Source organism: Pan troglodytes, chromosome 15, assembly GCF_028858775.2.
Source record: "Pan troglodytes isolate AG18354 chromosome 15, NHGRI_mPanTro3-v2.0_pri, whole genome shotgun sequence".
Taxonomy (NCBI): Eukaryota; Metazoa; Chordata; class Mammalia; order Primates; family Hominidae; genus Pan; species Pan troglodytes.
Window position 1 is genome coordinate 79,693,802 of NC_072413.2, and position 15,404 is coordinate 79,709,205.

At 39.0% G+C, this 15,404-nt stretch overlaps 1 protein-coding gene across 5 annotated transcripts in view; it reads left to right on the top strand.

Moving 5' to 3' along the window:
- The window catches only part of LOC129136995 (uncharacterized), a 566,655-nt gene that overhangs the window by 205,057 nt on the left and 346,194 nt on the right, over positions 1–15,404 (top strand). The window lies entirely within an intron of this gene.

Below are 15,404 nucleotides of genomic sequence, written 5' to 3' on the forward strand. Positions count from 1 at the left end.
TCCTTTATTTTTTAAAAAATGAAATAAATTGCTTCCCAGTGACCCTAAAGGTCATTAGTACCAGCTGCTTTGTACTGCTGAGAGCAAATGACAGTGAGGACAAATGATGTAGGTGAGGACTTGGGAGCAGAATCAGATGAGTGCATGGCTTAGTAAGCCTGAACATTTGCAGCAAGTTCAGAATGATTCAAACTGAGCTGTCCCTAGAATCCAGTTAGGTGTCACCTCTGGGTCCAATTAGAGGGCACACTGGATTAGGAGGCAGAAGACAGGGATGTAACCTTAATTCTGTCCCTAGTTGTATCATTTGTTGTATAACTTTGCATATTTGTGTCTCAGTGTCTTTATCCATAAAGCTAAAGATTTAGACTAGATAATGAATAATCCCTGAGGTTCTAGCTAACTGTAAGATGGAGAGATCTATATGATTAGACTTATTATTTGTTTTGGTTAAGAGTCTGATCAGAGAACGAAAATACTTTATGCACTTTCTCTGTGCTAGGCACTGGTGGTGGGAAGGTTGTGTAAGGAAATAAAGAAACCTAGTTCTTATATGTGAGACAGAACTGTGACTTTTTAAAGCCACTGTGTCCCCAGAGCCTAGCACAGTGCCTGACATGCAGAATTCACTCCAGAGATGTCTGTTGGTTGATGAAGACATATTATTTTGTATCTAATTAGAGAGATAAGACATAAAGAAAAGATGCCCAACAATGCAATACTTAAAAAATTGGTACCAAATCAGAAGGCACGGTGTAACTGTTAAAGAACTGCTGAGAAGGTGGCTGTCTTTGGGGAGAAAGGGTATGAACATTTTCCATAGAGAAGGGGAGATTTATCCTAAATGGCTAAAAACCAGGCATCAAATTCCTTGTGGATCCTGGAGGTAGAAATCAGTTTCAAAGTTTAGACAGACAGATGGCACAAGTCTTGTTTGGCTACTTTCTTACCACAACAGGTATTCAGGGCTTTGCAACCTTACTTTGTTATACAGAATGGATCGCCGTGAGACTTCGAAGATGTAAGTCTGGGGACTGTAGGCAGAAAGCAGCAAATGTTTTCTATATCAAGGTACAGACGGGTTTATTTCTCAGGGCAGATTATGTGAGAGTGATGGATACACTTAGGTCCAGGAGTCTCTCCATTAAGTAGCAGTGGAACTTGGGTCACCTTCTCATGCCCCTTTTCTTCATCTCCTCTCTCCTTTGCTCTGGGCTTGGACATCCCTATAGGCCAAGCATGGTGCCAGGTGCTAGAGACACAGAAATGAGAAAAAAATATGGTATCTTTCCTGGAGAGACTAGGTCAATGGAGGAGGGAGACATGAAATCAGAAAAGCAACAATGCTGTGGGTGCCATAATAGATGTAAATAAATAACTGCTGAGAAAGCTGGGAGCTCCAGGGAACGAAGGGCCTCCGCAAATTGGGAAAGATATCTGAGTGCCAAACTTGTGCTTAGTGTGGTGAACAAATGCAAAGATGCAGTTGCCATGAGGTGAGTTTGCTGCCTCCTCACCTGGAATCTGAGGCACGCTGCTTTGAGATGCCTCTGCAGTGTGCAAACAAACACTGCTTGTCATTAGCATGGGGTAAAAAAGAGTCCATGCATTTTCTTTGTAGAGGGACCTTATTAGTTTTCTATTTTGCTATTGTAACCAATTACCACAGATGTAGTGTTTTAAAACAACACAGATGTATTCTTGTGTAGTTCTGGAGGTCAGAAGTCCCCAAATCAAGGTTATCAGAGGGCTGTACTCCTCCAGGCGGCTCTAGGGAGAATCCATTTCTTGCCTTTTCTGGCTTCTGAAGGCTGCCTGCTTTCCTTGACTCGTGGTTTCCTTCCTCTATCTTCAAAGCCAGCGGTGTAGCATCTTCCAGTCTTTCTGTGTCTCTGACCCACCTGCCTTCCTCTTATAAGGACCCTTGGGATTACATTGGGTCCACCTGATAATATATGAGAATTGCCCCATCTCAGGATTCTTAATGAAATCATATCTGCAAAGTTTCTTTTGCCATATAAGGTAATATATTCATCAGTTTGGGGCATTAGGGCATGGACATCTTGGGGCAGGGGGGCATTTTTCAGCTACCACAGTACCCAAGTGTTCTCCTGAGAGCTGGCTTCTGCTTCCTCTCTCCTCTCCCTGATTTCTCAATTACACTATCTGGATCTATCCGCAGAAAATGTGGAATGGAAGCGTAGCTCAATGGGTTCTGGATTCAACTGCTAGTGCAACAATGGACAACTGAAACTTTCAGAGCCTCAGCTTCCTTATCTGTAAGGTAGAAATAATAAAGGTGATTATTCATAGGACTGTGGTGAGGAGCGAATGAGGTGCCATATATAGTATATATTTTTTTGGTTCAGGAGTCTTGCAATGTAGAATGTGTTCAATTAATGTTGGTTATTATTTTTGTTATAATTATTAGGAAGCAGGGAAAGGATATAGACAGAGAAGAGGAAGGTCTCCCCAAAACCTAAACTGTACTTAGAACTCAGCTTTATCTTGGTTTGGTTTCACAGAAGCCAATTCCCACTAACTCCTTCCCTCATCATCCTAGGTATAGAAAGTCAACTTCTTCAGGTTGTCATCACCCCATCCCTGCACTCCCAGTCCAGCTTCGGGGACCTACAAAAGAAAGGGTCACTTTAAGGCTTTCAGTGTTGTGGGAATTTTAATCCTAGATGCTCTTTGGAAGCATCCCTACATGTATCTTCTGATTTTAGCCTGATATTATGTGGAAAACAGTCTTGTTAATTTATTCACTCCAATATGTGCCTATCTGATAGCTCAGCAACCCTTTATCTTTTTACAAATGTTGGTCATTAGACTAATAAAATCTCTGAATGGTGAGATTTTAAGAGGAATAACAAAGGGAGACAAACATAATCTGGAAATGTAGAGGAAAACATATTTGGGCAATATATCTGCCTGGTTATTAGGTATGTTTTTGCCTAAGGGTGCAGCCCCGGCAGTTGGTTGCTCTGAACTATTCTTGCTTTTCAACTTCTTCATTCCTCCAGTTTTGTGAACCTACATCTTCTCTATTTCAATTTTGTCAAAGTGGTTCCAAAGCTGAGTGAAAACTGGGAGGAATGGGTTATTTAGCACCTGGGATTGGAGTGATGGTGGGTCTCTTTGTAAGAATATTGTAGATCCTGAGTTTTTAAGTAAAGGGCCTGCCTGTTCTGCAGTTTGCTTCTTGTTTATTTTCCTCTGCTTTAACTAGAGATGTTTTAAATTCTGCTCAGTTATTAAATATCCCATATCTCAGGATCACACAAGCAGCTATAACTTCAAAAATTTTATTTTTTTTTGAGCTATCTTTCTGCAAATGAAATGTTACAGTAATCTTCAGGCACCAGGTTTGATAAGCCCAATAAGGACATGGAATTTGCACCAGTAGCTGTAGCAAATGACTGGGAAGCACATGGGGTTTTAAACTCTAAAGAATCTCTCAGAGGAGAGGAGATGGTACATTTATTGATGGTGCAAGGTGTTAGTTGGAAAGGCCTAAGAATCCCAAATCCCCTTCAACAGTGAAGAGACCTTGCCAGCTCCCAACAGGTATGACTTACTTTGGAGTCATAGGGGGTCCTTCCTAAAGGGTATAATCAGAGTTTGCATCAGAACTTTCATTGATGCACAGTTTTATCTGTAGCAGAGAATTTTGATGCCCTCTTTTACATGGATATCTGAGAATGCCTTAAAAATATTAACTGATAGTTCTCCTAGCGGTCTAAGATGATAGTAAAAGTTATCATTGGGCTGGGTGTGGTGGCTCATACCTGTAATGCCAGCACTTTTGGAGGCTGAGGTGGGCAGATTGCTTGATCCCAGGAGTTCCAGACCAGCCTGGGAAACCTGGTGAAACCCCATCTCTACAAAAAGTACAAAAGATTAGCCAAGTATAGTGGCATGTGCCTGTAGCCCCAGCTACGTGGGAGGCTGAGACAGAAGGATTACCTGGGCTGGGGATGTTAAGGCTGCAGTGAGCCCTGATTGTGCCACTGCAGTCCAGCTTAGGCGACAAAGTGAGACCCTGTCTCAAAAAACAAAAAACAAAAAACAAAACAAAACAAAAACACACACAAAAAAACAAACAAAAAAATTGGTTGAGCATCTATGGCCAAGTGCTTTTAATGCATTTTCTCTACTCCTCCACCAAGCTTTATAAGAGGTGGATTAGGACTCTTACAGCTAAGGAAAGCAGCACTCAAGATGGTTAAATAATTTGTCCAAAGTCACATGATACTAAGCTATAGAACTGGGATTTCTGGAAAATTTGGCTGCAGAGTTGTTAGTGGTGGAGGACTGCATTAATGCTCTCTACTTTTGGAAGATAAAGGGTAGATTAAATTTCAGAACAAATAATTTGAAAAACTACTCATTTAGTTAAAAACAAAGTAAAATAAAACCAAACTCCACTTAAGTACATTAATAATGCTATATTATATAAACAGTACTTTTAAAACTGTAGTTTGCAACCAGATGGCAAATCATGAAATTTACTTAGTGTATCACAAACACTTTAATTTTAGGGAAAAAGGATAATATAAAATAGAAGAGCAAATACCAGAGAGTAACATATGGCATAGGATGAGTGGCTTCTGAAAACATATGTGTATATGTCTGTGTATATGTTTATTGGGGCAAAAGGGAAAATGTATTATTTTACTCTGAGTTGTGGTGAAAACAGTATGAAAAACACATAAGGGATTTCCTTAATAATATTGACCCTCATCTATCCATTTTTTAGAAAAGGAAAGATCCCAGTCTTTGCTTTTTGAAGTTAACCGTTGCCAATGAAACAACCCTCCCCGCATGTGGTGTGGTGCAGTAGTCTGAAGCAAGGTCCACTTTCACAGGAAACCTGAGGGTCAGAGAATTGCTTGAAAAGGACTAAACAGTCAGCCAGAGAATTGCTTGAAAAGGACTAAACAGTCGTGAGCAGCTGCCTATTGGGTTAATAGATGTAAACGGTTGGCTCCTAGGATGATTCATTGATGAAACCTTTTGATTTTCATTGTCTTTGTCTTGGTTATTTGCTTTAATTTTGGTTACGTTGTACTTATATGAGCAATATAGTTTGGATATTTGTCTCCACCCAAATCTTATGTTGAATTGTAATCCTCAGTGTTGGAGGTGGGGCCTGGCGGAAGGTGTTTGGATTACGGGGGCTGATCCCTCATGGCTTGATGCGGTCTTTGCAACAGTGAGTTCTCAGGAGATCTGGTCATTTAAAAGTGTGTGGCATCCCACCCCCCCCAACTGCTACCCCTTGTTCCCGCTTTCACCATGTGCCGTGCCAACTCCCTCTTTGCCTTCCACCATGATTGTGAGCTTCCTGAGACCTTATCAGAAGCAAAGCAGATGGCTGGTGCCATGCTTCCCACACAGCCTGCAGAACTGTAAGCCAATTAAACCTCTTTTGTGTGTGCATTACCCAGTTCAGGTATTTCTTTATACCAGTGCAAAAACGACGTAATACAATGAGCATACTTATGTAAGACTTCATTTATTTGAAGAAGGTATGATACAAATAAATACATCAAATACACAAATGTCAATGTATCTCTAATTCATTTGGTGTTTACTGAGTACCTGTTTTTGCCTGTCACTATGCTAAATTCAAGAAATGGAAAAAAAGGGTACCCCATCATTGATGTTTTGGATGAGTTTATACGGTTATAGAAGAGGTACATACATAAAGAAATAATAACACAAAAAATGTGGTGCACACTCTGGTGGATGCAAGTTCGGAAGGACACCAACAGCCTAGCTGTGTGAGCATGTATGGTATGTGTGTTGTGGGTGGAGGTGGGAGAGGGGGCAAATGATTAGTTATAGAAGCCTTCTGGTAGGTGGTGATGGCTGGGGCTCTTACAGTGTAGATGTTCTCAAACTGTAGAATGCATCAAAATGTCTGGAGTGCTTGTTAAAACACACTGCTGGGCCCTACCTAGAGTGTCTGATTCTGTAGATCTGAGATAAGGCCTGAAAATTTGCTTTTCTAACAAGTTTCCAGGTGGTGCTGTACTGTTGGTCTGGGGACCATACTTTGAGGACCACTTTCTAAACGATTTTAGCTGCAGATACTTCCTTTTTTTGTGTGAAGTCTTATATGGAATATTCAAGTATAAAATAGAGAAAATGGAGATGGCTGGAAGGAACCCTCAGGCTCTCTCTGGCCTATGCTCTTCCATGGTGCTGGCTTGTAAAACTCCTTTATGGAATTCCATTTTTATGAAAATCACAAATCTAGAGAAAAATCTAGTTCTACAATTTTGCAGTTTTCTCCTTGTTTCCTCTCCCAGTTCCTCTCCCCCACCCCCACTGAGTTGAATCAAGTTGTTTGAAAAAGAATCTGTTTGAGTGATTTTTAAAGAGCCCTGTAGATCAGTAGGCAAAAGTTTTGGCAAAGAATATGTGGATTTCAGTTTTGATTTCTACTTTTTTTTTTTTTAATTAATGTGTATGTTCTTGGACATTTTCTTCCAAAACTTTGCTTTTTGATCCTTTATTTAGAAAAGTTGTGGCATTTGTTTACATAATCTATAGATACTAGCACCCCATCATAATCTTCTGAAGACTGCTTTAACTCTGCATTAGTAAATACCAGCGTGGGAAAAATGCTTTGGATAAAACACATAGCACAGCTTGAAAACTCTTTCTTTGAGGACCACTTAAAGTTAGTCCACAGGAAGGCACTGTCTATTTGATGCCTAAAGTCTTGATGTAAATGGAAAAAATTGATTAATTATCCAGATATCCAGAATGTTAGAAAAGGTTTAATAATTAATTGAGGTGTTCATTGTCCAACCAGACGTTTTGCATCACAGAGCAAACGTAGTTCATTTTTTAAAGTGGAGAACTGGCTGTAGTATAAACCTTCGTGTCCATATTAACGATCTGTAACTGTAATCACCAAATAACCTTTCACTGTCTTCATTTTCATCATTGGTTGAAATGAAGACTCTACTGCAGAGAAAAAAAGATAGATTTCTACATTGGGGAAAAAAACTCAAACTCTTGATAGCTTGCTTTGGGACAATTTCAAGTTTGGCTTTATTAGAATATTTATGTTGTCTTGGTGTAGACATTGTTATATTTATCAAAAATTAAGGGTTTGCAAAAGCCCGGAGTTTTAACTAAGTTTTAATAAATGCTTGGAAGCTTGGATGCTTAGCTGAAAGTTGTCCAAACTTCTTGTCTGGTTTGGGACTGTGCAAGACTCATCTATTAAGGTACTTGGCACTTTTGCTTGGAATCAAGAAATTCAAAGGTTCGTAGAAATAAAAATTGATTATTAAACAAAACATGATCAGTATTTTATGAAATGTCTAGGTCTAGCCTACTTCCACACAGTTTGAGATGCTTATTATATTCTGTTCACTATGTCTATCTCCAATGGCAACATTAATTCATTTTGAGTTAAGCCTGGGGCCCGATCATTTTTAATTTTACAGTTTCACCAAATTATTATTTATACAAGATACAAAAATGATGGGACCAGGTTACTACCCTTTGCTAATTTGCATCTGTTTTTCATTTTCTAAAATCAACTGGTGACATTGGCGAGGGACTGGTGGTTAGCATGTTCTACTGTTTATAGAAGCCACTGTTCAATTTTATTTCTCTAGCAGAGGGGGCACTTCTGCCACAGAGACGTCTATGAGAGATCCATCAGTGGTCATTGAATTAGAAAAGCACTCACATACTCTCCTGGAGTTGACAGAGATGTGTGGAAACCTAACACATCTGGAAGAACATCAATCCTTACAATTAGTCAACATCTGGGAATGTAACCACCCAGGGTTGACAAAACTGGTGATTAAATGTAATGGAAGTTCACCATCCATAGACAAGTACAGAGTAACTAGCTGTGAATTGTGAGAACATACATGCATCTTGCATGCTATAATGAGCCATTAGCACCCAGCTTGCCTGAGTTGGAAAGCCATCAGAACACTGAGGTATGTATGGTGACGTTTTCAAAGCTTTTCCAATTTGTTTTTCTTTCAGAGCAATGTATAAAGCCACACTATGAATTCAGACAGAGCTAAGCATGAAGTCTAGCCTCTCTTGCTTCCTCACTCCTTATCCTTCATGTTTCAACTTGCCATTTTCACTTTCTGGTGCCATGCTCATTCTCAATCCATTTTCTTTTGTGTTTGAGTGTCAAATACCAACATTGCTGCTACTTCTGGGTCTTTCCTCAGATGCATTTTATCACCCTTAGGGCAATTTCAGATGCCCCATAACATTAGCCAATATTCATATTTTATTCTGTTTTAAACATAGAAAATAATTCACGTTATTAGATAACCATTTAATTACTCTTCAGCAGAACACAGGCTGAACAATAATGCAAATGATTTAACAGCTTCTCTCTCTTCTGTGATTTTAAAACCCCATTATTTTACCCTTTTCTTTCTGTTATTTCCCCTTCAAGTTTCTCTCTAGGATTTTTGTAGCTCAAAAGATCAGCACAAAACCACATAAGAGACATGCTGTTTTGACTTTTATCTTTTCTCATTTTTTCCTTGCTGGAAGAAGAAAATCAGTGTCTTATGGCTAAATGAGAAAGAAGTCCAACTTTCTTATTGAAGCTGAATTTGCTCCAGTAGAAGAAGCGGTTTTGTTGTCCGCAGTTAATGGCTAAAGACAGGAGGTTCACAAAAGTTATTCCCACCACTTCGTGTTCAACAAAATCTTACAAAATGCTACAAATGTTTCAAAATGAAGGAAGTAAAATCGTGAAAAACCTTAACTGTGTTCTCAGTAAGCACATTCTACAGTGCATCCTTGTGGAAAATTTCCATGGAACAAACTCTCAACTTCATTGAAATAATATAATTCGTGGTCCTATCTGCTGTGCCTTTAAAATCAGGTGTCCCCACCAGCTGGTAGACAAAGAAGAACCTCACTGAGAATGAAAAATTTCATAAAGCTTTCAGAAGTTGCTGACCCTTGATTTAATCACGAATATCAAGCGTTTAGGGAGAATAGAGAGATCTTTGAACTAGTGCGAGGTATTGAGTTAAAACTCCAGGAAAAAGTGGTGAACACTTTGATTAACAGAACCTGGAGCCTCATTCTCTAATTGAGATGTACCTTTTGGAATGGGAGAAAAGCACTGAACCACAAATGTGATGAATGTGGTAGGCCTAATTCTCTAGTTCTTTCTTTTGCTCTCTTTTCCTTTTTGCCTTTCTGCTTTTTCCTTCTTGTTCCAATTTTCTCCTTATTATTTCCCACAACTTTTTAGACTTGTGTTCATCTCTCATTCATATGTATATGAATTCTTTGAGAATGAGGTTGGAAGAAGACTTCTGCATCAAAAAACAAAGTTTTTGTTGGCTAGTTTAAGTAGTTTGTACGACTAGCAGCAATGAAGAAAGACATATATTCATGTCAACACTCTTTCCTAGTGCCACTTCAATTACTGAAGAGTCTGCAATCAATTATGTGATAAAACATTTTCTAATTGATGGGCTATCTGTGTATGTTAGTCTATCATAATAGATTAGCTCTTAACAAGATAAAACCATCATGTGGAACTCTCTGCCTGCCAAAAACAGGCTTCTGCCAAACCATCTGATCGATGTTATAGAATTTTCAGGCATTTATACTCCGAAAAGTGACTGTAGAAAAACAGAAGCTTTACACTCAGCATATTTGCCCTCTCTCTCCCTTGCTTTGAGTCACATCTGCTGATTTCATGGTTTGACACTTTTTTTAAAAAGAAATTCTTGTTAGCTCAGTTGAGCTTCTTGGATCCCATCCAGCCTCCCAACCTTACACACTAAATCAACAAAGTTCAGATCAGGCTCTCTGTTAAGCAGGAAGAAAGAAATAAGCAGAGAGGAGCATGGAAACATTGTACTGAACTCTGGTAGACTTGCAGAATAATTGCACTAAATTGACCCCTCACACTTTGAACCCAGCAAACTTGTGTGGTATTCATAGTCACATTGTGGAAAGTACAGTATTGAACTGGACTTGGTTCAGACCATACCCCTAACTACTTCTAGGATCACAAGTGAGTCACAGAACATCTCTGTTCCTCAGGTTTTTACAAAATATGAAAGATGGATTATGAACTTTTTGAGGACACATTTCAGCTTTGTATTTTGAAAATCTCAGATGACATCCTTTGAAAACCTTTTTTGATTCTAAAATTGGTAACATTGCATTTAATTTCTGAGATTCCGTGCTCTGGTTATCTATTATATAACAAACCACCCCAAAATTTTGTGGCTTATAATATTAACAGCACATACTTTGCCTACAAATCTGCAATTTGGGCAGGAACCTGTGAGGACAGTCATCTCTACTCTAGTCAGCATTACCTAAGACAGCTTGAAGGCTGGAGGCTAGAATTATCTGAAGGCTTGTTCACTCTTACACTTGGTGGTTGATGCTCGCTGCTTAGCTGAAACCTTAGCTGGGTTTTAGCCAGTGTTCCTATTGGCTGGTATATCTAAATGTCACGTTTTTATGTGTTCTGAGCGTCCTTACAACATGGTGGCTGGGTTTCCAGAAGAGGCATCTAGATAAAGAAAGTTAGGGGAAAGTTGTATTGCTTTTTATGAGCTAGTCTTGAAAGTCATGCAGAGTCCTTCCTACCACATACTATTTGTCCAGGAATTCACAGAGGTCTGCCCAGATCAGCAGAAAAGGAAACAGACTCCCCTCTTGATGGGGGTTGGCAAGGTGCTGGAAGAGCAAATGAGACTGGAAATATTGCCATGGCCGTTTTTGGAAAACATAATCTGTTACATTCTGCATATACAGTCATAAGCCATATAATAATGCTTGGGTCAATGACAGATTGCATATACAATGGTGAACCTGTGTGATTATAATGGAGCTGAAAAATTCCCATCACCTGGTGGTGTTGTAGCCCATCTTAACGTTGTAGCGCAACACATAAGTCATGTGTTTGTGGTGACACTGCTGTGCACAAACCTACTGTGCTGCCAGTCATACAAAAGTGTACAGTAATGTCCTAGGCCTTCACATTCACTCACCACTGACTCACTGACTCACCCAGAGCAACTTCTAGTTTTATAAGTTTCCTTCATGGTAAATGCTCTAGACAGGCATTCCATTTTTAATCTTTTTTGCCATATTTTTACTGCACCTTTTCTATGCTTAGATAGATTTAGATACACAAATACTTACCATTTTGTTACAATTGCCTACAGCATTCAGTAAAGTAACATGCTATACAGGTTTGTAGTCTAGGAGCAATAGGCTAGACCATATAGCCTAGATGTGTAGTAGGCTATCCAATTTAGCCTTGTATAAGTACACACTATGATGTTTGTACAACGATGAAATCACCTAATGACACAGTTCTCAGAATTTATCCCCATCAGTCACTAAGTTATATATGACTGTATTTGAATAAAACTGTCGCTGCTTTCTCATCAAAAATTTAAAAAGAAAAAAAGTGATTCTATATTCTAAAGTCCCCACTTAATGTCCCAATATGCCTTCTCTCATTTAATCGTCATTTTTACAAATGAGGAAACTGAGGCAGGAGGCGGTCAAGTAACTTACATAAGCCCTCATAGCAGTCAAGTGCATAATAGAAAGGTGGCATTGAGAATCAAGCTCACCTAGTTTCAAAGCCTATGCTGCTTCTGCTACCGCACACTGCCTCACTCATAAAACTCTTGTTCTCATGTCTCAGCTTTATTTTTTTGCCGAAAGAGTATAGAATTCAGATGAGATTTTAGGTGGGACTTATGAAGGAGGAGAGTTGCCAAATATTTCAACAACGGAAGCAACTCTATATCTAAAATTTGATTTTGCACAAGAATTGACTGTTAATATCCATTTTTTTTCTTTCACTGGAGAAGGCAAAGCAGATCAGTGGTCTGGCTGCTTACTGGTACAGTAAGGATTGGAGAGAATAGTGAAATATGTTTCTGATTCATAGCTGATGGTTTATAGGACCATAATGTGAGTACAAAATTATACATGAGTGTTCAACAAGGGCTAATGATGAATAAGTACATAAAGTGTCTTCAGAGTCAGATATAGGACATTGAAGAGTAGACCAAAGCTGGCCAGTGGCCTGGACTAGAAGGGAGTCTTTTGTGTACATTGGCCAGGCCCATGTAAGGGAATGGAGCAGGAATTGCTTGTCCCTGGATTAGGTTCTTCTACCGAACTCGTGTGTCAGGCACGTGCCCAAGATTGTCAGCAATTTTAAACAGAGGACTTTGCAAAGGCCCTCTGCCTACACAGGGTAACACTGTTGACAATTGCTTACCCCGTTCATGTAGGAAAAGCAAAAACCAACATCAACAACAATAACAAAACAAAAACCGGCTTACTTGATCCAAGAATTTTTTCATCTATTTGCCATTGAATTGACCCCACCAACAGTGTTATGGTATCATATGAACATAGTCTTCTGAAATTGACCCTCCCCTGTTTCTTTCTCCTTGCATATTAGCTATAGATAAATCTACGGTCTTTAGGAAATTTATTATAAGAATTTTTGGTCCAGGCACGGTGGCTCATGCCTGTAATCCCAGCACTTTGGGAGGCCAAGGCAGGCGGATCGCAAGGTCTGGAGTTTGAGACCAGCCTGGCCAATATGGTGAAACCCCATCTCTACTAAAAAATACAAAAACTAGCCGGGCATGGTGGCGCGTGCTTGTAGTCCCAGGTACTCAGGAGCCTGAGGCAGGAGAGTCACTTGAACCCGGGAGGCGAAGGTTGCAGTGAGCTGAGATCGTGCTACTGCACTCCAGCCTGGGCGACAGAGTGAGACTCTGTCTCAAAAAAAAAAAAAAATTGTTTTTGTGACAATAGGTTGTCTGTTAAAAACCCTTATGAGTTCAGTTGACAAAATGTTTTGCTTTGCTAAAAACATCAGCACACTCCTGAAACGCAAATAGTCTCCTGAAGACAATTTGTGAGTCTTAATTGTGGAATTTTCTTTTTTTTGCCATGTGCTTGCAGCAATCATAATTGCTTCCTAGCTCAACATCTGGAAGCACATTTGGCTTCATTGTTAGAAAATAAATTAGCATCCCTGTTCATGAGTAAGAGACTGGACAGTGGGGACTGTGTCTCTGGTTGACAGACCAGTCATCCTTGACAACAAGGAAAAAGCTGAAATGCATCTCATTTCTGGCATTCGTGCACATCTCTCAGAACACCGAGTCTACTCAATATAAAATGGACTTTTGCCCTAGGACGTGGAGCAAAAGATGACACTAATTGGAAATTGGCATCCTGGAAAACATTGTCAGAGTCATCTCCTCCAGGAAAATAACCATTATCTTGTGCCAGCACTGAACTGTGGGCTCCAAGGACCTGCCCATGTCTGCTCACACCTGTTCCAACATGGATGCCAATAAATGGGGGGTCAGGAGGAAATTAGACACACAGAAAAGCCACCAGAAGCCAGAGGGCCCTTTGAAAGTCTTTTGGAATTGTAATAGATTGGACAAATAGGGGATGACCTATGTAGGTTTATTTGGCTGTGGTCATGACCATTGAGAATCCTATATCAATAACTAATCTGAACAAACTGAACTGTAAAAAAAAAAGATTTTTATGGAGCCAGAAATAGATACTATGAAAGAGACAGAGGATTTAAGTAACCAATATGTTTTTAAAAATGTTGCAGCCTTTTCTTTTTAAATTAGGTGTGATATACAAATATGGAGATTGAAATATGCATATGTATTTCCATTTGTATAAATAGATTTATACCCACTAGTATCTTGTGCCATATCATGAATTTGGGCAGATTGTAAGTCAAATCATGTCCCAAGAAACATAAATTATGCACACATATAAAATGGAAAACATCACAATTAGCATAAAAGAGGACGTTAATTCTAACTGTTAAGCACCAGTAATATAAAGTGATTACACATTGTGATCACACTTTTCTCATTTTATCTCTCTACCTTACTGTCATACAGGGTTCCCAAAACTTTTAATTTTATGACTCCATAAGATGCAGAAGTGAGAAACAGATATAGATAACTGTTGGGTAGACAGCAGAGATGCTGCTGCTTTTTCACTATGGTATATTAATTCTTTTTCCTACTATTTAATTAGTTAAACAAATGTTTAGGTTCAGAGACTGTGCACTGAGCACTTGGGATACAAAGTATACAGGCCACTATTAGCTGTTTATCAGATTATTGTACCACTGTCTTCGCCAAGGGTCTTGCTTCTGGTCTCACCACTTCATCATTACACCGCCTCCTAATTCGTTCTTTGCATTACAGTTTGTTATATTTAAAAAATGCAAATTCTATTATGTTACTTGCATGAATAAAACTCTTTAGTGGTTATCAGTTGGACTCAGGATACAGTGCCAACTCCTTGGCGGAGCACCTGAGATTCTCGTGAGAGGGCTTTGGCTTGCCCTCCATCCTCACCTTGTGCCACACTCAGCATACCTCTGATTTGATGTCACAGTTAAACAGAACTGCTTGCAATTACCTGAAAGCATCACATGGTTTCTTATCTCTAGGTCTTTGAAAAAGGTGTTACCCCGACCTGGGCTGCCTTCTGCCCCTCTTTGTGTAGTTAATGCTTACTCATCTTTCCTGTCTCAACCGAGATACCATTTCCTTTGGGAAGTCTTCCATTACTTTCTTCCTACATTGCTTCAGTTCATATTGGCTTAATCAAGTACCATCTCTTGGTAAATAAAATGATTTATTTCACAATTCACTAGGACATGTATCATACCTTTATATCTTTCTCAGTTAGTTAAGTTTTAGATTAAAATATAATAAATCTATGCACCTCTCCTTATTTGTTTTGTCAGTGTTTGTGCACACACCACCAGTATTTTTTTATAGCTTTGTTCAGATTGTCATATTTATTTAGCACTTACTATAGGCAAGAACAACTTTTCATCATCATCATCATCATTTAATCATTAAAACAATTCTTTGAAGTAGGTATTATCACTGTCATTGCATTTTCAGCTACATTTAATTAATTTTCCCAGTGTTATAGAAGTGGCAGCACTAACATCAGAGCCTACTCTCACATAATACAGTATTATAAGTTTCTTCTTCTCTCTCTCACAATTTAAGATTTAACTTTTTGAGGTAAGGAATAATGTCTTAATCATAGTTATGTCTCCCATCAAGCAGCACATTTTGAGAGCATAGAGAATGATTGAAAATAAAGTTCTTTGCACTTTTCCTTAAGTTGCACATAGGACTAGAGGGCAGACACCTAAAATAATTTGATATAATGAGATAAATGTATTATTATAAATAGTTGCAGGGCCCTATGATATGAAGAGGAGGGATACATAGCCCAGACTTCAACTGCCTGGCCTTGTAGAAGAGACAATGCCTGAATTGAATATGAATGCACTAACTTATGATACACAT